At 39.2% G+C, this 22,470-nt stretch overlaps 1 non-coding gene across 1 annotated transcript; it reads left to right on the plus strand.

Moving 5' to 3' along the window:
• The first annotated feature begins 15,418 nt into the window (after positions 1 to 15,418).
• LOC140853039 (small nucleolar RNA R71) lies at positions 15,419 to 15,524 on the plus strand. Its single transcript, XR_012136117.1, has one exon. It is a non-coding gene; the product is annotated as a small nucleolar RNA R71 (small nucleolar RNA).
• The last annotated feature ends 6,946 nt before the right edge of the window (positions 15,525 to 22,470 follow it).

Raw genomic sequence — 22,470 nt, forward strand, 5'->3', positions numbered from 1 at the left:
CATCCAGTCCCAATTAAATGAGGGTCTGAGAATTGCTTGGATTATCCAAACAACCTTCGGTATAGATTAAAAAAAAAATCTTTAGAGAGGATAGGGTTGCTACTGTGGATGCAGTAGCCGTCCACTATCAATGAAATTAAGCTCTCAAGATTACTTCGATTGGCCAAGCAATCTTCTATAGAGGAAAAAAATATTTGATAATTAGGAGAGAAATGCCATTGGTTGAGGGATTGGAAAGAAAGAAAAAAATAGAAAAAAAAAAATGAAAGATGAAAAAAAATATATACTTTTTTTATAATATCTGAATAATTAAAAATAGAACAATAATATCTAAAAAATTATTTTTATACATCCGATCTCTCACAATGCACAGATCTTCGACTAGTTTCATATTGTTGTAAGCAATATAAGCATATCAAGCAAAATTCCACTTAACTAAGTGTTAGATTATTCATAAACTAAGGTAAGTAGCATGCACAGAAAAATAATAATTTAGGATGCAAGTTAAGACATTAATATCTATCTATGTTTGTAAAAAGAAAAAGAAAAAAAAAAAGAAAAAAAGAATACAAAATTTTATCAGTGGCACTATTCACCTCCTAGAAGACGTGCTGGACAGAGATCGTAGTGAAGTCATGAAGGTAGGTCTGGATGTCTTGGAGAAGCGGATGGGCCTCCACCTGCATCATATCACTCCGAATCCAGCCTATAGCAGTAGCAGAGTTATCCTCAATAATAATCCTTTCCACTCGTAGCTCCTGTCAGACACAGACAATATCGACCTAGGAAGCGCAGAGCTCAGCACCTAGGATAAAAGGCTCAAAGAGAAAGGATCCCCCTATAGCCAGCAATCTAGCATCAGGTCCTAGGATGATAAAGTCAGCACCTCCCCTGCCATCTCTCATACTACCATCAAAATTTATCTTGACACAACCTGACGGTGGGGCCCCCTAGGAAATAAAAATAACCCTTCAGATTGCTGCAGAAGCAACATGGGGACTTCAAGAATCTGAAGCATCAAGGCTGATCCTAGCAGCATCAAAGTGATTGTACTCTATGGCCAAACAATAGACCCTCTCTAACACATGATGGGTAGGAGTCATCTCCGCTTTAAAGACCAAGCTATTTCTAGAGAGTCAAATCTGGCAGGTGACATATACCATCCTAGCCCCCCAGGCACAAGTAGACCTCTCAGCAGTACTCCATCAGAAGGCATCCAAGAAAAAATCCAGCAAGGGTCATTGCTCGCCTCCCATGACTGACCACCTATCCTCCTCCATATCATCCTTGGTCTCGAGCACCATAGGAGGGCATGCTCTGACAATTCATCCTCTAGCCCACAGACTAGGTAGGACATCGCAAGCTTCATACGCCTATCTCTGAGTAAGGTGCGCATTGGAAGTCGGTCTTAGACAACCTTTCAAAGAAAAAGTCTTACTCTGGGATGAGCAACCACCCTTCAAATCCAGGCTGCATCAATCCTAGTACTCACCACTAGCTTACATAGCTCAGACAAGTCTCTCATGGGGGCTCTTGGGCAGCAAGAATGGCCTCACACTCTCATATCATGGCTACGATGGATAGAAATTGGGATGGTGAAGATTCAATCCACAAGCAGGCTACCGAACAAACTGGTTGATGTCCTGAGCTCTCCAACTCCTACCATCGACAGTGATCAGGTTACAAACATGAAGCTGGTCATCCATTTCCATGCTGACGAAGGTTAGCCACCAAACAAAGGGCAAGCTGGAAATCCAAGCATCCTGGCTCACATCCATAGATTTTTCATCCCCAATGAGCCATCTAACCTGGGCCCAAAGCTGCAGGGGCATGGGTATAAATCTTCTTCCAGATGAAAGAACACCACGAGTAGCGCAGACCTCAGAGCCTTGACTCTAAGTTCCATAACAAGCCCTCATCACCCTGCTCCACAAACCATCTGACTGGATCAAGAATCTAGTGGCATGCTTGGTAATCAAAGCCTCCCTCCTGAAGAAAAGAGATGAATTCTAAGGCCACCATCCTCCATCGACTAACAGACCATCTCCTAAGATAGCAAATGGAGCTAGCGACAATCGTGCCTCGAGCCCCATAGAAACTATTGAAAAAATTGCTTCAACCATCTAAGACAAGAGCTCAACATAATCGTATTTGCTAAGAGGTAAATAGGTGTGGAACTCAAGACTGATCTCACGAGCATTGTCCTACCCATCATAGATAGGGAGTTGGCATGCCAGCCTTCCAGACGATCCTCAATCTACTACTCCATGGGTCTACAATCAGCCCTTTGAAGATGCTGACCAATAAGAGGAATCCCCTGATAGGATAGGGCTCCGATCTGCTCTTGGATCCCTAATCTCTCCGGGATCACTAGTTTCACTTGGGCCTTCTTTTGGGACTAAAGATGATAGTAGACTTCTGTAGATGCACCAGTTATCCCGAGGTCCTACAGTAGGCCTCGATGATAGAAGTAAAATATCTTGCATTTTAGATCGAGGCCCAGTCAATCAAAAGATAGTCATCTGGAAAAAGGAGATGTGAGAGAGGCTGGGCCCCAAGAGCGGGCCTGTAGGGCTCCAGCTTTGACCCTTGAATAGCCACCCTTAATACTCGAGATACAGCATCAACACATAAAATAAATAAATAAGGAGAGAGAGAGAGCAACCTTAGTGTAGCCCAACCATCGAATGAAAGAACTCCCTTGGAGCACCATTGATCAGAATGGTAAAACTTGGATACTCCATATATTTTATGACCCAGTTGATCCATCTATCTTGAATCCAAGCTCCTGAAGTGTCTACCACAAGAATCACCAGCTCATTCGATTATATGCCCACCCCATGTCCAATTTGAGTGCCATAAGACTTCATCAGCTAGGAGCTCTCTATAGATCATACATAAACTTGCGGGCCAATAGGACATTGTCAAAGATGCACTAGCCACTAACAAAGGCTCTCTGCTTAAGACTGATTAGATGAGAGATGATCGGCTTCAGTAGCCTGACCAAAACTCTAGCACACACTTTGTAGAGAGTAGTGCAAAGGCTGATCGATTTGAAGTGCACTAGAGTGGATGCATCGGGGTGCTTTGGGATAATAGCAATCAAAGTCTTCTTCCACTCCTCTGGGATACCTCTAGAGTCAAAGACCATCTGTACTGCCTCCACCATCTCTCCCCACACAATGGGCCAATACCGATGGAAGAACAAGGGGGGATCCATCTAGCCCGAGGGCCTTATCCTCCCCAAGAGACCTGAGGGCTCTCTAGACCTCCTCAATAGGAGCAAGCAAGGGTCTCATTCTCCTGATTAGAGATACAAGTCACAGGCCAGGAGCCCTAGAAGGGGGAGTCCTCACCTAAAGGCATCATCCATTATGATCTAAAGAATTGAAGGATATGCTCCCTAATCTTCTTGCTATCATCCACCCATCTACCATCACTCTCCCTCAGTCGCCTGATACGATTGATGGACTGCCGACTCATAGTGGACTGATGAAAGAATCTAGTATTCCTATCACTCTCTATGATCAATTGCATTCTGAATTTTTGCCTCCATAGCATCTTCTGCTATCTCAACAAAAAATGGTGCTTCGAGAGCTTGGGTGAAGCTCCCTCAAGTCAGTCTCCTGGAGAGCCCCCTCTTGATCTTCTCTCCTCTGTAGCTCCATAATGTTCGGCTCCACCTCCTCAATCTACTTGAAGATGTCACCCACCTCAAGCCTATTCTATTGGAGAAATCTATGTCTGGCCATCTCCAGCCTCCAGGTCATCAGATATCATGCATCCCCACGGACCGACATTCTCCAAACCTCCTTAACTAAATCCCATGACCTAGGGTAGAGGGTCCAAAACTTCTCAAACCTGAACAGACCCCTAGGCATAACAGGCTGTCAGTGGTGATAAGAATCGGACAATGATCTGAAGTAATCCTTGAGAGGTGCTGGATCTAGTGTCCTGAAAAATGCTGGATCCAGTCAACAGTGGTAAGAGCCCGATCAATCCTCTCCCAAACTCTAGTCATCCCCTCATATTTGTTGCACTAAGATCAAGAATAGCCAAGATCAATTAGGCTCACATTGCCAATGAACTCCCTGAACTCTCTAAAATCAATATTGTCCGCATGCTGTCTACTGCCCATCTTCTTATGGGGCCCCACAATACAATTGAAGTCACCAACCACAAGGGAGGTGGGCCCTACAACACTATCTTGATAATCTCCAACTACAACTCCCTCCGCTCCCTATACTCAGTATTCACATACACCCCAAACAGAAGCCACGGCCCTCCGATTGGCTTAAAGATGACTAAGGCCACTTGTTGCTCACATCTATGGAATGCATCCATCCTAACCAAATCATGCCTTCACATCATCAAGATCCCTACTGACAGGCCCTTGGACTCCATTGCATAGGTGCTCCACACCATCAGGATCCACTGTCCAGCTTGAGCAAGATCCATCCTAGAGAGTCAGATCTCGAGTAAGACACACATATCTGGACCATGCTGTTGGATCAATCTACCAAATATCCGGACCATGCTGCTGGATCAATCTACCGAAGGTTTATCGGAAAGAGAGTTCTCTCACCTCCTGAGTATTCCAGATCAAAATCCACATCAAACATCTAATGGGGAAAAGGGTCCATACCTAGATCCCCTTCGATCTGAACACCTACCTCCGATCCAGCAACTGCCAAGTCCATCACAGATGAGCTCTCTCTTTGAACACCTACCTCTGACCCAGCAACTGCCAAGTCCATCACAGACAGGCTCTCTCTCTCCCTCTGAATGGCTTGTCGTAGTCGGACAACCACATCCTCATGGTCTCAAACCAGACCTCCCTCCACAGCATCCATATGCATTGGAACGTCTCTATTAGAAAGGATCGGGTTATGCTCCACCAAAAGCCCTGGCCCCTAATCCGAATGCCCCTCAGTAGGAATCCTAGGGTCAAGTGCCCCCTCCTTAAGCTTGACCAAGGCTCTCTCTGTCGAAAAATGTGTCCCAAAAGCCAATCATCAAGCTGTTGATGGTTGAGCAACCAAGTATTACAATTGATTTGTTAATAAATAAAATATATTTTTGGCATCTTCATCATAAGCTTTCATCTTCTAATGAACTCCGTTGTTATGATGAAGTCTTTAGGACTATTCAGATTCGATAAAGAGAGAATTTATCGATTAGTCCTTAAAACTGTTCACGACCAAATGATAGGCTGTTAATAAGGATGACAGCTTCTATCGAGCATAGGTCGCTGTAGGCCATATGGGTTGGTTGTTCTCTTAACCAAGAAGTATGGAGATACTAGTATGGCATACAGGTGAGATGTAAGGGTACATCATCATTGAACATGACCAACTCCAGAGTATTTTGCTGTCGAGAATGTCTCTGATGGGATATAGGTATAAGTATCCCTTAGACCTGAGATCGCCTCAGTGACTTGCAAGCAACTCACTGTGCTTTGGTACTGGACTAACTAAATTTTTAATTCAGGGATGGAAGGCTTTTGGGCACAGTCAAGTACTTGCAAAGTCAGAGTGTGATCGAGATGGGATTGACCATTCTAAAAGTTGGAGAAGAATGAGTCACTGTATTTTAATTTAGCAAAATCTTGACCGGGGTAATCCATCAGATGGATTTGATATTTTAAAATATAATGTGGACAACCTGATCAGAGTTGACAGTTAAACTCTGAGATATCCTATGATCATTTTGGTCAAGAGAATGAATTATATAAAAACTATATCCGCATGGGTTCTAAGGATGTTGTTCTACACATTCGACCTATCCGATCGTCGGGTACTATTGCAGATGGTCACTTCGATTGGTACAGAAATTTATTTCTATGCTACCGACTTAGGTTCGGACCAATGAGGTCACACACATTAGAGTTCATGATCCGATCGAATGGTTGATCAATGGTTAAGAATCGTTCTAGGGTTAAATGATCAATACGATTGACATTTAACCCAGTGCAAGTGTTACAGGAGGATCGATTAGCAATTTGATTGCTAATTGGCTTAATTTGATTAAATCAATGGGTTGAGATTAAGTCTAATTAAATATAATTTAATTAGATTTGGTTTGAGCTTGATTGGATCAAGTCTAATTGGTTTATTGGATAAGCCAATTGCAAGGAAAAACTTGTCCTAGTTCAATTAGGATTGGGTCAACCTAATTTCTAATTTGATTAAAAAATTAAATCAGATTTAAATCTAATTTAATCTGATTAAATTAGATTTTTAATTGGGTTAAGATCTATTTTAATTATGTTAATCTAATTTTGATTTGATTTGGTTTTAGAAACTAAATTAAAACAAGTTTTAAGATAGAATCCTAGTAAGACTAGGATTCCACCTTGCACCACATAAGCCCCCCCCCCCATGTCCTCTCTCTTATTCCATGCCAATCTCCTCTTATTTTGTGCAACAAAAGCCCTCTCCCAGGTCTCTCCCACATTCACAAAAGGTTTTCTCTCTTTTTTCTTACATGGAAGGTGGTTTGGATCAAATCAAAGAGGAATAAGTTTGGATTTCAAATTCTATGAAATAGAGTTTTAAAAATCCAAAACTCTTTCAATTTTGCATCGAATTTATCTATTTTTTTTTGATATTTTCTTAGATTTTAGGGTAAACATTGTGTACTCTTTTCTAATAGTCCATGAACAAAAATAAAGAGGAGGTGCTCAAGAGTTGGGCGCCCCTTATCTTGCCATGTTTGGATAAGCCTTGACTAGGTATTTGACCTAGACAAGGACTCTATCATATCTCTCTCTATAAAATGAGTTTCTTCATAAAATTTTTGATGAAAATATATATTTAAGATACCTTTAGACCATCCAAAAATCAGAGAGAAAGACCTTTGGGTCGTGGAGATATAATAGACATAAGATAGGGTGTTTAGAGAGAGAAACGAGAAGAAGAAGAGGGTCTTCTTCTAAGATTGTTTGTTTTCATCTCTTTCCTTCCTCCATCTTGAGTTTTCTGAGAGCATCTCAGATCTAAAACTCCTCCTCCTACTTCTCATCTTTGGAAGAGTTCAAATCAAGAAGAAAGAGGCACCTGATCAACCATCAAAGAAGGATCAGCACAGTACTAGCATACTGTGCTGATTTCCTGAAGCAGGACTTCTGATCGAGATTCGTGGGCTCATGTGGACGACTCCTAGAGGTCGAATGCATGTACAGCTTGCAACATCATCCTCAAGCATGGATCAGTGAGGTTAGAATGTCTAACTTACAAGGTAATAGATCTGATCTATTATTTAATACATACATTAGATGTAGTATAGAAACATGTTGATATGATCAACATGTAGTTCATACTCTATATATTTTAATTTTTAATTTAATACTGTATAATAATCATATAATAGGATCTTAGATCTAAAAATACTTTAATTTTAAAAAATAAATTTTAATTTATTTTAGTCTTCTGCTGTATGATCTTGAAAAAGTTTCAATATCTAATCCTGAAACCCTAGATCTGGTTCCTTCAGTTGGTATAAGAGCCAAGGTTCTTCATTACATGATTATTGATACATGCTTAGATTATTTCTTAGATTAGATCTAATTTATAATCTGATTATTAAATCTAAAATTAAAATTTTAGATCAATCACGAACTGCAAGGTTGTCCTGCTGTAAGGTTTACCCCTTACAGTGCAATGGTTATCCTAGTTCATGTAGATCTGTCTTTAATCATAAATTTATTAGATATGATCTAGATTAAATTTATGATTTATTAGATTTAAAAGGTATTTAAATTTGAAATAAAATCTCTTTGTTAATAATTTTTATGCAAAAAAATTATTTAAAGTTGAAATTATTTCAATTACATGAACCTGTTTAGATTAGATCTAAAGTAGTTTCATGTTTATTTCACTTGCATCTTGATTATGAATCAAACATGCAATATGGTTGGTAGAATCATATTATAAAATTATTTTATAAATATAAAAATTATTTTTTTGAAAAGTCGAATCTAACCCTCAGTCCAAAACTTAATTAAGAATTAAGAAGTTATTTTGATTAGGTTCTAGGATTGTGAATTGAAGAACCTAAGACCCAAACCATAACACATTGGGTTAATGGGTTAGTGGGAATTAGGTCTATTAATTGGGTTAGACCTATGGTTAGATTAAAGATGGACTTAATTAGAGAATTGACTAAATCTAATCAATTGTTGTCTTAGATTAGGTCAAAGATTTTCTAGATCAATTACAATAGTTGTAGTTGGTCAAGTCCTTGTCTTTAACGAGAACCAAATGGACTTGATTCTTGGCTAAGTGGTCTAGCACGAACTGTTAGGTTGATCTAATCGAAACTAATTAAACCAGTTGGTGTCTAAGGTAAACCAGACCGGTGGTTTTTAATTGGGAGTCCGCTTACCTGGCCATTTCTGATGGTGTGTAAGGCAAGCTTTGGCCGACCCTCCCACTGATCAAACTTACCTGGCCTCTTGGTGAAATTATGTTTTGATCGGATCACTTGACTATTCGAGCTGACCCATGTCAGCTAGGTAAATTAGTGTGACTGATTTAGGTGCTACTAGGCCAGTCCTTTTAATGATCTCTCTTAAACTGACTTGGTGAAGCCAGTGGGAGAATCATGATACGCTGGTTCATCTGACCTCATCCTCTAAATCATTTAAATCCTCTAAAATTATTAGGTTCTTAAAATGATAAAGTTATGGAGATAATCGAGTCATAGCCTCCCATTAAGGTGTTTGATAATGAGTCCATTAACTCAATAATCATTGCAGACCCAAAGGCTTGGTGATTGTTGACTAATGAAATTATCACTCATCATATGATGACTTGGAAGGGTCTCTCTAATGGTGGTTAGGTGAGCCAACCAAAGTTGGACTTAATCATTCGTTGGTTAGATGCACCAAGTATGGTCATGTTAATGGTTAACCTAACCGGATCCTTACAGTGGAGGCCAAAGCCTACTGATTAGGTTTCTAGGGCAAAATTAAAATTACTAAAAATTATTTAGAGAAATAATTGGTTATGAACCTACCCTTAGATGTACATGGGTTGGCCAACCAAAGTTGGGTTTGTGTGCAGTCTAAGTAGATTCTAGTACCCACTAAGGAATTAGGATAATTCCTCGAATTGGAGGTAGAGGCCACCAATTCGAATAAAATAGTGGAAGAAACCTTTTGATTAAAGTCCAAATCTTTAGGTTTAATGAATCAATTACTAATTAGGTTATGATTTTCTTTTGTGCAGATATAGCCACTTCCCTATCGCTCCGATCATTGTTGGACAATGATAAGTTGGTGGGACCCAACTTCGATAGCTGGTACAGAAAGTTGAAGATAGTCCTGGAGCATGAACGGATCCTATATGTGATAATGGATTCTGTACCTGAGGAGCCAGCTGTCAATGCATGTGGAACAGTCAGAGACACTTACCAGAAGTGGCTCAGTGATCGGACCACGGTGTGCTGTATCATGCTGGCTACCATGAGCGACGAGTTTAGTCACAGATTCGAGACGGCTCAGCTAAAGGACATACTTCAAGTGTTGGAGGATGCCTTTGGCACACCCGATGACGTGGAAAGGCACAAGACTAGTTGTGCCATCTTCAACGCCAAAATGTGGGATGGTGCCTCTGTCACTGATCATGTATTGTACATGATCGAGCTGATGGAACGATTGAGCAAGCTCGGTTTTTCCTTGCATGAGCAGCTTGGGAAAGATGCAATACTGAACTCGCTGCCCAAGTCTTATCTCCCATTCCTTACTCATTATAGAATGACAAAACCTGAAGTAAATTACCATGGGTTACTGGGGTTGCTTCAGAACTTTGAGAAGGATCACCAACTCTACAAGGAGTCGGTGAACTTAGTGGGAGATTCGTCTTATGGTTCTCGATCCTTTAAGAAAGGGAAGAAGAACAAGAAGAAGAAAGTGAAGAAGGTGCAAGTTCAGGCTGGAACATCTGTGTAGGGTCAGACCAAAAAGATCAAACCTGATAAGAGTCTATTCAACTGGCAAGCACCTTAGATTAGAAAGTGTGTCAAATATCTACTTATGGCACTGTAGGCTAGGTCATATAAACAAGAACAGAATAAACAGGTTGACTCAAGAGGGAATCCTCGAAGTCAGTGATTGTGAATCACTTCCAACCTATGAGTCCTGTCTTCTTGGTAAAATGATCAAGTCACCTTTTACTAGAAAAGATGAGAGAGCTACTGAGCTCTTGAGCCTAGTACATACTGATGTATGTGGGCCCATGAGCACAAGTGCTAGAGGTGGATATTTCTACTTCATAACTTTCACGGATGACCTATCCAGATATGGATATGTCTATCTGATGAAACATAAGTTGGATTCATTTGAAATGTTCAAATGATTCTGAAGTGAAGTAGAAAAACAAACTGAGAAGAGTATTAAAACTCTTCAATCTGATCGAGAAGAAGAATACCTTTCTAGTGAGTTTCTCACATATCTAGGAGAAAATAAGATTCTCTCTCAATGGACTCCTCCAGAAACACCACAGCATAATGGTGTGTCTGAAAGGAGGAATCAGACTCTGTTAGACATGGTCCGATCCATGATGGGTTTTGCTAGCTTGCCGATATCCTTCTGGGGATATGCACTCGAATCGACCTGTTATCTATTAAATAGGATTTCAAGTAAGTCTGTAATTAAGACTCCATATGAGATATGGACAGGACGTAAGCCAGCACTTTCATACCTTAGGGTCTGGGGTGCTCGGTCTATGTTAAACGATTAGTCACAGACAAACTTGGACCTAGGTCTGACAAATGCACATTCATAGGGTACCCCAAAGAGATGAAAGAATATTTTTTCTACCATGTTGATGAACGAAAGGTGTTCGTCAGCCTTAAGGCAATCTTTTTAAAAAAAGAGTTCCTTGATGAAGGAACCATTGCCTCTAAGGTTGAACTTGATGAAGTTCAACAGGTAGAAGGACTGACACCAATAGCTGAACCTGAGTCGGATTTGATTAGATCAGATCTAGAGTCCAATGTACCTGTACCATTAAGTCAATCTGGTAGAGTACCGCATCAGTCGGACAGATATTACGGTTTCTTGGTCCGAGACGGTAATCCCATCAAACTCGATGAGAATGATGAGAATCCAATCACCTATATGGATGCAATGCAGAGACCTGATTCTGAGAAATGGCTTAAAGCCATGAAATTTGAAATGGAGTCCATGAAGGTCAATGATGTATGGACATTGGTTGACCCACCTGAAGGGGTTAAACCCATTGGGTGTATGATGCGTAGTCGTTGATAGCACCAAAAATAACTCTACTCACTACGTAGGTAGGATGAGTCGAGATCGTATCCTCAGGGACCTTGGGCTAAGTTGAGATTGCAAGGTAAAAGAAAGAAGCGTTGTTTTTGATTTAGAAAATAAATTATCATAAAATTGAGGTAATTAAAAAAATAAAGAGCTCGGGAGTTTTGAATTAATTTGCACTAGCAGAGTTGTATCTCTTTTTTAACTAAATAGATGTGATTAATCTTAGGAAAAATATCTGTCTTTCCTCGGCACGCTCCGTACCCATAGATCACGGCGCGTCTCCAGAAAGACTAGGTACACAACTCTTCTTTCCTCGGCACGCCCCGTATCCGTAGATCACGACGCGTCTCCGGAAAGTAAAAGTTGTTCCTAATATTAATCTAACAAGAAAGCATAAATAAAAGCATATGATAGGGAGTAAATAAAGAACTCATGACAATTTAAATAAAAAGCATAATCTTTATTGCATATAAAGAAATACAGAAAAGTTTAGAACAATAAACCATCTCTGTGTTGTTACAAAATTTCTTCTCCACTCCCGAGACTGCTAGCCTAGCTGCTCATGAAGTAGTCCCTTTCTATTCCTCTATGCAAGGCTCTAGAAGAATTTCTGGGCTCCCCCTCTAATGGGAGTACAAAAGTATTTTTATAGGTGTTAGGAGGGAGGAGTTTTACATGATTTTCCGATGTGGGACTAAAAAAATACAAATCTTTCAAAACTTTTCTAAATATTATTTTTTTCCTTATTTTGAACTTGTCTGCAGTGCGCCCACACCCGCGAGATGCTGCACCCGTGCCCGCATCAGCGCCCGTCCCGCATCAGCGCCCGTCCCTGCGCGTCCACGCCGCATCCCGTGCGCCCACGCCGCGTCCTGCGCGCGGGTGTTCACGCGCTGCTGTTCACGCGCGCGGAAAGCATCAAATTTCTTGAATTCCCGTGAACAATTTTTTGTATATTCCAAAAAGAAACAAAAATTCCTTCATAATGATATCTATATCCTTTTTGGATTCCTTGCATAGTATCTTCATTTTCTATAATACCGGATACGTCTTTCTTTTATTTTAATTTTATTTTAAGTCCAATTTTTTTCAAACTTGAATCTTTTTGAACTATGAATCGGACTCTTTGTATCGGCGATCACCTTTCCTATAAAACATAGAAAGAAACATCAAATTCTTAATAAATAAGATAAATTAAATATAATTTCTTAATTTAAAATACTTAAATTAAGTGTTTATCACACCCTCCAACTTGAATTTTGCTCGTCCTCGAGTAAAATAGATATATCAGCATTGTGTACCGATTCGGTTTTGAATCAAAAATTAGTTTAGGCATCCCAAAAGGTAGATGATACTTGGTCAGACCATTAAAGAGATATTTCATTGGATTATCAATTTGACCCAATTAGTGGCTGAGTATTAACTAAAGAAATTTCAGAGCTTTTCTTTCACCAACTCCCCACTTTACTCTTTAAATTCTCTAACTTAATGGGAAAGAGGTTTTTTTTTTTATCTTCTTGCAATTTCGTCCCCCTCTTTTATATATATATATATATATATATATATATATATATATATATATATATATATATATATATATATAACATTGCCTACCTTTTTACGCGAACCACAACGCTTACTTAGGCGAAAGGGCCCGGTTACTCAGTAGGAGACCAATGTTGTTTTTTTTTTTTTTTTTTTTTTTTTTTTTTTACATACCTCGATCTTTACCCAATTTCTCATGAAGCAGATTCTTTATTAAGATCAGTAAGAAGAGGGTTGTAGAATCACTCCTAAAATTTGGTCTAGTTTAAACCCTACCATTCATTGGGTTTTCTTAATAATTTATTCCTCAGTATCTCTAAAATTATCTTGACCGTTAATCATTCATTTATTAGGATGCCTAATTGACTCTTAATCAAAATAAAATTTGAATACACAAAACTAATTATTTCTGACCATACTCGAGGATTTGATTAATTTCCTTCCCCCCCCAACTTAATCTACATTGTCCTCAATGGAGTAGGAAAGCAAAGAAAATAAAAAGAAAGAGTGCACCTGGGATAATTTTGCTTCAGAAGTTGAAGATAGCTTCATTGATTAATAGGCTCTTGTTCTAAATTCCTGCAGCTGCGATAAAGTAAAAAAAAATATGAAATCGTTGGGTTGCCTCCCAACAAGCGCTAAGTTTTACGTCTTCAGCCAGACGTCATATGCGATAAAACCAACAAAAGATGGGTAATGGCTCATACTTGATTGTCCATGGAGGAGTGGTTTTATCATGTGGTGTATCCAACAATATGTTAACTTCTTTCATATATCCCTTAAAGTCATACACTCCAAAGTGAGCCAAGCAAGTATCTAAGGGTTCAGGTGCTAGAATTGTGGATGTTGCATCTTCTATAATATCTTCTAGTGTATCTACTTTGAAGCAACTATCCATTGATGGTCCTTGGGAAGCACCAAACACATTCAGTCTCAGTTTCTTATTCCCAAACGATACGTCCATGACTCCTGTCCTACAATTGATGCATGCATTCGCCGTAGCTAGGAAAGGTCGTCCTAAGATAATGGGAATTTATCTGGGGTTGCCACTTAATTCCATATCGAGAATCAAAAAATCAACTGAAAAGTAAAACTCATCTACCTTGACCAAGACATCCTCAAGCATTCCACGTGGTTCTTTAATTGATCTGTCGGCTAACTGTAATGTGACTGATGTGGGTTTCAGTTCTCCAAATCCAAAAAGTTCATACACCGAACTAGGTAAAAGATTCACACTTGCCCCTAAATCCAGAAGAGCTTTTTCAATGTGATAATCTCCTATAACACAGGAAATGATGGGGGCTCCTGGGTCCTTAAGCTTTGGAGGAGTGGCATGCTGAAAGACAGAACTAGCCTGTTCAGTGAGACGTACTTTCTTTGGAATTTGTGATCTAGATTTACATTTTTGGGTGCACAAATCCTTCAAAAATTTGGCATAAGCAGGGACCTGTTTGATTGCGTCTAGAAGGGAAAGATTAATTTGGACTTGCTTAAACAATTCCAACATCTCATCGAGTTTTTCTCCCTTCTTATCTGCAGGAATAGGGGCTTTCAGGGCATCCGGAAATGGGGCTTTAGGCAAGTAAGATGATTCCGGTGCAGTTGGTTCCTTCTCTATTTTCAGGTCCTCCTTGTTCTTGGGTGATTTGGATTCGGTTAGAGATTTAGGGTCGGTCTCATTGGTTTTACTAGTGTGTTCAATGACCTTCCCACTTCTCAGAGTCATGATTGATTTGGCATGTTCAGAAAAAGCTTCTGGGGTATTATAACTCTCAATCACAAATTGCCCTCTTGGGTTGCTCTCGGGTTGGCTAGGTAATTTTCCTTCTTCCCTCCTACTGAATGCAGTCGCTAGTTGACCTATTTGGGTCTCTAGCTTAGCAATGGATTGTGTGTGAGAGTTAAGGATCTGAGTGTTGACTTCTAATCTTTCTAGTGCTTTCAGGACTTTTTCCTCAAAAGCTGAGCTGTGACCAGTAGTAGACGGTTGAGGAACATTTTGGAATTGATGGTATGGTCCATGCCTATATGTTGGGTCTTGATATTGAGGTCGAGGTGTGGCAGGACCAACCACTGGTTGTGGTCTCCAGGAAAAATTTGGATGATTTCTCCAGCCGGGGTTATAAGTGTTCGAATATGGATCGTTTCCTGGTCTGCGAGCTTGTTGGACTTGAGCTTGCTGAACCTGCTCATGCACAAACTCAGGAAATTGAGGTGCGGCTGGGCATTCACTAACAAAATGGTTCGGACTTGCACACAATGCACAAACTTCTTGGATTGGATTCGGTGGAATCGGGGATTGTCCAGTGTTTAGAAGACGATCTAATTTTTGGGACAGTTCATCTACCTTTTGATGGATATCTATGGCATTTCCTACTTCATATATTCCACCTCTTTTTGAGTTTAACATGGGTTTATCTCTAATAGAGGCAGACATATGATGTAATGAATTTTCACTTAAAATTTCAAACAGTTGCCATGCCTCATCCTCACTTTTCAGCATAAATGTCCCACCGCATGATGCATCAACCATTTATCGATGTCTTTCAGAGAGCCCATCATAAAAATATTGGATTAACTGCCACTTGGGTACAGCATGGTGGGGACATTTTCTAATAAGGTCTTTTAATCTCTCCCATGTTTCATGAAACATTTCTCCATCTAATTGGGAAAAACTAGTTATAGCTTTCCTTATTTGATTAGTTTTTCCTATGGGAAAATATTTCTTGAGAAACTCTCCTTGCAGCTGGTCCCAGGTTGATATAGTCATGGAATCCAAAGTATGTAGCCAGTATTTGGCTTTGTCCTTAAGTGAGAAAGGGAATAATTTCAACCTAAGAGCATCATCGGAGAAGTTGTGAATTTTGACAGTTGAGCATATCTCAAGAAATTCTTCAAGATGTTTATAAGGGTCTTCATTACTAAGTCCATAAAATGAAGGTAACATTTGGATTATACTGGACTTAATTTCATATTGAGTGGCCTCCACTGGGGGTACTTGAATACAAGGAGAGTAGGTATATGTGGAAGGAGTAAAGTACTCCTTCAATTGCTTGGGTGGATCATTCTCCTGATTTCGGTCCATCTTTTTATGTCTGTAGGCTCTAAAGGTTCTTTCTATTTCTGGATCAAAAGGTTGGATTTCTGGTCGTAACGATCTACGGCCAAGCATACACCTTACAATTATACTGTAGAGCACACACAAAAATTTTTTTTTTTTTTAAATATATATTTTTATAATAAAGTGAGAAAAGAATGAAGAAAATCTAAAGAGAAGAACCTAAGAACCTTAAATCTATGAAAAAAGAGAAATTAATTAATGTTTAGATGTTAATTGCAATCAACTTAAACAATCATAGACTCTCTATCCTAAGGTTAACTTAGATCTAGACAGCTCCTAACTTTCAAGATTGCTTTTGAGCACTCCAAGCTCAAGACTGACTAACTGACTCGGCCAGATAAGCGTAAGATGTGGGAGGTTTCCTGCTCGTTGCTTTTCTTAGACACCAACTAAGTTGGCCAGGTCAGTCAACGGAACCAATTGAAAACCACTTTCTTTAACCACTTGCCTTAGACACCGAGCAATTAACCAATCCGCACTCGGTTCAACTCTAGAGCTTTCTTATCCTATTGAGCTCGAAATTCCTAGGGTTGACGTTTAGTTGATTTGAAATTAAGGTCTAGGTTATGCAAATGCAAGGGAGTAATTTGTGGGCCAAGGAAAGGTGATCAAATCCCCACCTTATCTGGTTAATGGGTTATTGCCCTTAAGATCAATTATGGAGATGCAATGCAAAGAAACAAGGTGTCCAATCAGGTTAGAAATTTTTATATTTGAGGTTATGCTATTTTAGTTAAGTGTTATGAAATGTCAGTGGTTTTTTTTTTTTATATATATAATTTTATCTTTTTATATTTTTTTTTAGTTTTGCAAGAAAATAAATTTAAGTGATTAAGTCTAAAAAGTAATAAATCACTGGGCTATGAAAAGTAGCAAATTATTCTAAGCAGCAAAATTCTAAATAGTAAATTAGTTATGCAAGGTAATTCTGTAATTATGCAAATAAGATTATTTAGCTAGAAAGCACTGAAAAAAAAATTTAAAATGAGAAATAAAAACTGAAAAGTATTTTTTTTTTAAAAAAAAAATTTTAAAAAAAATTTTTTTTTTCAATTTTTTTTTTTTTAATTCAACCGTGCCAAGATCCCCGGCAACGGCGCCAAAGTTTGATGCGTAGTTGTTGATAGCACCAAAAATAACTCTACTCACTACGTAGGTAGGATGAGTCGAGATCGTATCCTCAGGGACCTTGGGCTAAGTTGAGATTGCAAGGTAAAAGAAAGAAGCGTTATTTTTGATTTAGAAAATAAATTATCGTAAAATTGAGGTAATTAAAAAAATAAAGAGCTCGGGAGTTTTGAATTAATTTGCACTAGCAGAGTTGTATCTCTTTTTTAACTAAATAGATGTGATTAATCTTAGGAAAAATATCTGTCTTTCCTCGGCACGCTCCGTACCCGTAGATCACGGCGCATCTCCGGAAAGACTAGGTACACAACTCTTCTTTCCTCGGCACGCCCCTTATCCGTAGATCACGATGCATCTCTGGAAAGTAAAAGTTGTTCCTAATATTAATCTAACAAGAAAGCATAAATAAAAGCATATGATAGGGAGCAAATAAAGAACTCATGACAATTTAAATAAAAAGCATAATCTTTATTGCATATAAAGAAATACAGAAAAGTTTAGAACAATAAACCATCTCTGTGTTGTTACAAAATTTCTTCTCCACTCCCGAGACTGCTAGCCTAGCTGCTCATGAAGTAGTCCCTTTCTATTCCTCTATGCAAGGCTCTAGAAGAATTTCTGGGCTCCCCCTCTAATGGGAGTACAAAAGTATTTTTATAGGTGTTAGGAGGGAGGAGTTTTACATGATTTTCTGATGTGGGACTAAAAAAATACAAATCTTTCAAAATATTTCTAAATATTATTTTTTTCCTTATTTTGAACTTGTCTGCAGTGCGCCCACACCCACGAGATGCTGCACCCGTGCCCGCATCAGCGCCCGTCCCGCATCAGCGCCCGTCCCTGCGCGTCCACGCCACATCCCGCACGCCCACGCCGCGTCCTGCGCGCGGGTGTTCACGCGCTGCTGTTCACGCGCGCGGAAAGCATCAAATTTCTTGAATTCCCGTGAACAATTTTTTGTATATTCCAAAAAGAAACAAAAATTCCTTCATAATGACATCTATATCCTTTTTGGATTTCTTGCATAGTATCTTCATTTTCTATAATACCGGATACGTCTTTCTTTTATTTTAATTTTATTTTAAGTCCAATTTTCTTCAAACTTGAATCTTTTTGAACTATGAATCGGACTCTTTGTATCGGCGATCACCTTTCCTGTAAAACATAGAAAGAAACATCAAATTCTTAATAAATAAGATAAATTAAATATAATTTCTTAATTTAAAATACTTAAATTAAGTGTTTATCAGTGTAAATGGATCTTCAAAAGGAAGAGGGGCACAGACGGAAAGGTGGAGACCTATAAAGCCCGTCTGGTTGCCAAGGGATATCGTCAACGTTATGTTATTGACTATGATGAGATATTTTTTCCTGTGGCAATGCTCAAATCCATTCGGATAATGCTTGCAATAGCTGCCCATCTGGATTATGAGATCTGGCAGATGGATGTAAAGACAACTTTCCTGAATGGAGAGCTGACCGAAGAGGTGTATATGATACAACCTGAGGGGTTTACATCCACAGATGAGTCCAAGGTGTGCAAGCTTCAGAGATCTATTTATGGATTAAAGCAAGCTTCTTGGAGTTGGAACATGCATTTTGATAAAGTGATCAAAACATATGGCTTCGTTAAAAATGGAGAAGAGCCCTACTCTATAAATGGGCAAATGGTCCAGTTGTGGTATTCTTTATCTTGTACGTAGATGATATTCTCTTAATCAGGAATGATATCCCCGCACTACAGGGAATAAAAGTTTGGTTGTCATCACAGTTCTCCATGAAGGACTTGGGTGAAGCATCCTACATCCTAGGGATGAAGATCTATAGGGATAGATCTAAAAAGATACTTGGATTATCCCAGTCCACGTACATAGATACTGTGCTGAAGAGGTTCAGCATGAAGAATTCCAAGAAGAGCTATCTACCGATAGGCCATAAAATTTTTCTCTCTAAGAAGGATTGTCCGACAAGTCCTGAAGAGAGAGAGCATATGAGTAGAGTCCCATATGCTTCGATCGTGGGATCTATCATGTACGTCATGACATGTACAAGATCAGATGTGGCATACTCACTAGGAGTAGTGAGTAGATACCAATCTGATCCTGGAGAAAACCACTGAAAAGTGGTTAAAGCCATCCTTAAGTATTTGAGAAATACTAAGGACCAATGGTTAGTTTATGGTGAGTCAGATCTGAAACTTGTGGGGTTCACAGACTCCAGCTTTCAATCTGACCATGATGACAGCAGAAGCATGTCGGATTATATCTTTACTCTGAATGATGGAGCTATCTGCTGGAAGAGTTCCAAGCAGCATACTGTGGCAGACTCTGTTTGTGAAGTGGAGTACATCGCAGCATCGGATGCCGCAAAGAAAGCTGTGTGACTGAGAAAATTCATCACTGAGCTCGGAGTAGCACCCTCCCTCGATGGTCCAGTCTTGCTCTACTGGACAGCACTAGTGCCATAGCTCAGGCGAAGGAACCCAAAGCACACCAGCGGACGAAGCACATTTTGCGCCGCTTCCACCTGATCCGAGAGATTATGGATCGAGGTGACGTTGACCTTTAGAAGATCGATGGAAAAGAGAACCTGACCGACCCCTTCACTAAAGTCCTGGCGATAAAGGAGTTCGACAACCACAAGTCGAAGATGGGTATTAGATACTGTGCCGAGTGGCTTTAGGACAAGTGGGAGTTGTTGGAAATGTGTCCCAAAAGCCAATCATCAAGCTGTTGACGGTTGAGCAACCAAGTATTATAATTGATTTGTTAATAAATAAAATATATTTTTGGCATCTTCATCATAAGCTTTCATCTTCTAATGAACTTCATTGTTATGATGAAGTCCTTAGGACTATTCAGATTCGATAAAGAGAGGATTTATCGATTAGTCCTTAAAACTGTTCACGATCAAATGATAGGCTGTTAATAAGGACGACAGCTTCTATCGAGCATAGATTATTGTAGGCCATATGGGTTGGTTGTCCTCTTAACCAAGGAGTGTGGAGACACTGGTATGGCATACAGGTGAGATGTAAGGGTACATCGTCATTGAATGTGACCAACTCCAGAGCATTCTAATGTTGAGAATGTCTTTGATGGGATATAGGTATAAGTATCCCTTAGACCTGAGATCGCCTCAGTGACTTGCAAGCAACTCACTATACTTTAGTACTGGACTAACTAAATTTTTAATTCAGGGACGGAAGGCTTCTGGATACAGTCAAGTACTTGCGAAGTCAGAGTGTGATCGAGATGGGATTGACCACTCCAAGAGTTGGAGAAGAATGAGTCACTGTATTTCAATTTAGCAAAACTTTTGCCAGGATAATCCATCAGATGGATTTGATATTTTGAAATACAATATGGACAACCTGATCAGAGTTGACAGTTGAACTCTGAGATGTCCTATGATCATTTTGGTCAAGGAGATGAATTATATGGAAACTATATCTGCATGGGTTCTAAGGATGTTGTTCTACATATTCGACCTATCCGATCGTCGGGTACCATTGCTAGATGGTCACTTCGATTGGTATAAAAATTTATTCTTGTGCTACCGACTTAGGTTCGGACCTATGAGATCACACACATTAGAGTTCATGATCCAATCAGATGGTTGATCAACGATTAAGAATCGTTCTAGGGTTAAATGATCAATACGATTGACATTTAACCCAGTGCAAGTGTTGCAGGAGGATCGATTAGCAATTTGATTACTAATTGACTTAATTTGATTAAGCTAATGGGTTGAGATTAAGTCTAATTAAATATAATTTAATTAGATTTAGTTTGAGCTTGATTGGATCAAGTCTAATTGGTTTATTGGATAAGCCAATTGCAAGAAAAAACTAGTCCTAGTTCAATTAGGATTGGGTCAACCTAATTTTTAATTTGATTAAAAAATTAAATCAGATTTAAATCTAATTTAATCTGATTAAATTAGGTTTTTAATTGAGTTAAGACCTATTTTAATTGAATTGATCTAATTTTGATTTGATTTGGTTTGAGAAATCAAATTAAAACAAGTCATAAGATAGAATCCTAGTAAGATAAGGATTCCACCTTGCGCCACATAAGCCCCCCCCACGTCCTCTCTCTTATTTCACACCAATCCCCTCTTATTTTGTGTGACAAAAGCCCTCTCCCAGGTCTCTCCCACATCCACAAAAGGTTTTCTCTCTTCTTTCTTACATGGAAAGTGGTTTGGATCAAATCAAAGAGGAATAAGTTTGGATTTCGAATTCTATGAGATAGAGTTTTAAAAATCCAAAACTCTTTCAATTTTGCACCAAATTTATCCAAATATTTTTTGAGATTTTTATGGATTTTAGGATACATATTGTGTACCCTTTTCTGATAGTCCATGCACGAAAATAAGGAGGAGGTGCTCAAGAGTTGGGCGCCCCTTATCTTGCCATGTTTGGATAAGCCTTGGCTAGGTATTTGACCTAGACAATGATTTTATCATATCTCTCTCTATAAAATGAGTTTCTTCATAAAATTTTTGATGAACATAGATATTTGAGATAGCTTTGGGCCATCCAAAAATTAGAGGGAAAGACCTTTGGGTCGTGGAGATATAATAGACACAAGATAGGCTATTTAGAGAGAGAAACGAGAAGAAGAAAAGGGTCTTCTTCTAGGGTTGTTTATTTTCATCTCTTCCCTTCCTCCATCTTGAGTTTTCTGAGAGTATCTCAGATTTAAAACTCCTCCTCCTACTTCTCATCTTTAGAAAAGCCCAAATCAAGAAGAAGGAGGCACCTGATCAACCATCAAAGAAGGATCAGCGCAGTACTAGCATACTGTGCTGATTTCCTGAAGCAGGACTTCTGGTCGAGATTCATGGGCTCGTGTAGACGACTCCTAGAGGCCAAACATGTGTATGGCTTGCAACATCATCCTCAAGCCCGGATCAGCGAGGTTAGAACGTCTAACTTGCAAGGTAATAGATCTGATCTATTGTTTAATACATACATTAGATGTAGTATAGAAATATGTTGATATGATCAACATGTAGTTCATGCTCTATATATTTTAATTTCTGATTTAATGCTATGTAATAATCATGTAATAGGATCTTAGATCTAAGAATTCTCTGATTTTAGAAAATAAATTTTGATTTATTTTAGTCTTTCGCTGCATAATCTTGAAAAAGTTTCAAGATCTAACTCTGAAACCCTAGATCTGGTTCCTTCACTCTCCTCCTTTTTCAAGGTAGTGGCTGAGAAAACGAATACCCCAGGGTCTCCAATGCCAACTACCATCTCTAAACAGACCTCTGGGATGACCAATGCCTTTCCTTTGGCTTTGCATGACTTGATGGGGCCTTTACTAGACCTATTGGGTCCGGAGCTCCACTAAGTGGGGTTCATAGGAGCCCGACCTGCATC

The sequence above is a fragment of the Elaeis guineensis genome, chromosome 12 (genome assembly GCF_000442705.2).
Source record: "Elaeis guineensis isolate ETL-2024a chromosome 12, EG11, whole genome shotgun sequence".
NCBI classification, from domain to species: Eukaryota; Viridiplantae; Streptophyta; class Magnoliopsida; order Arecales; family Arecaceae; genus Elaeis; species Elaeis guineensis.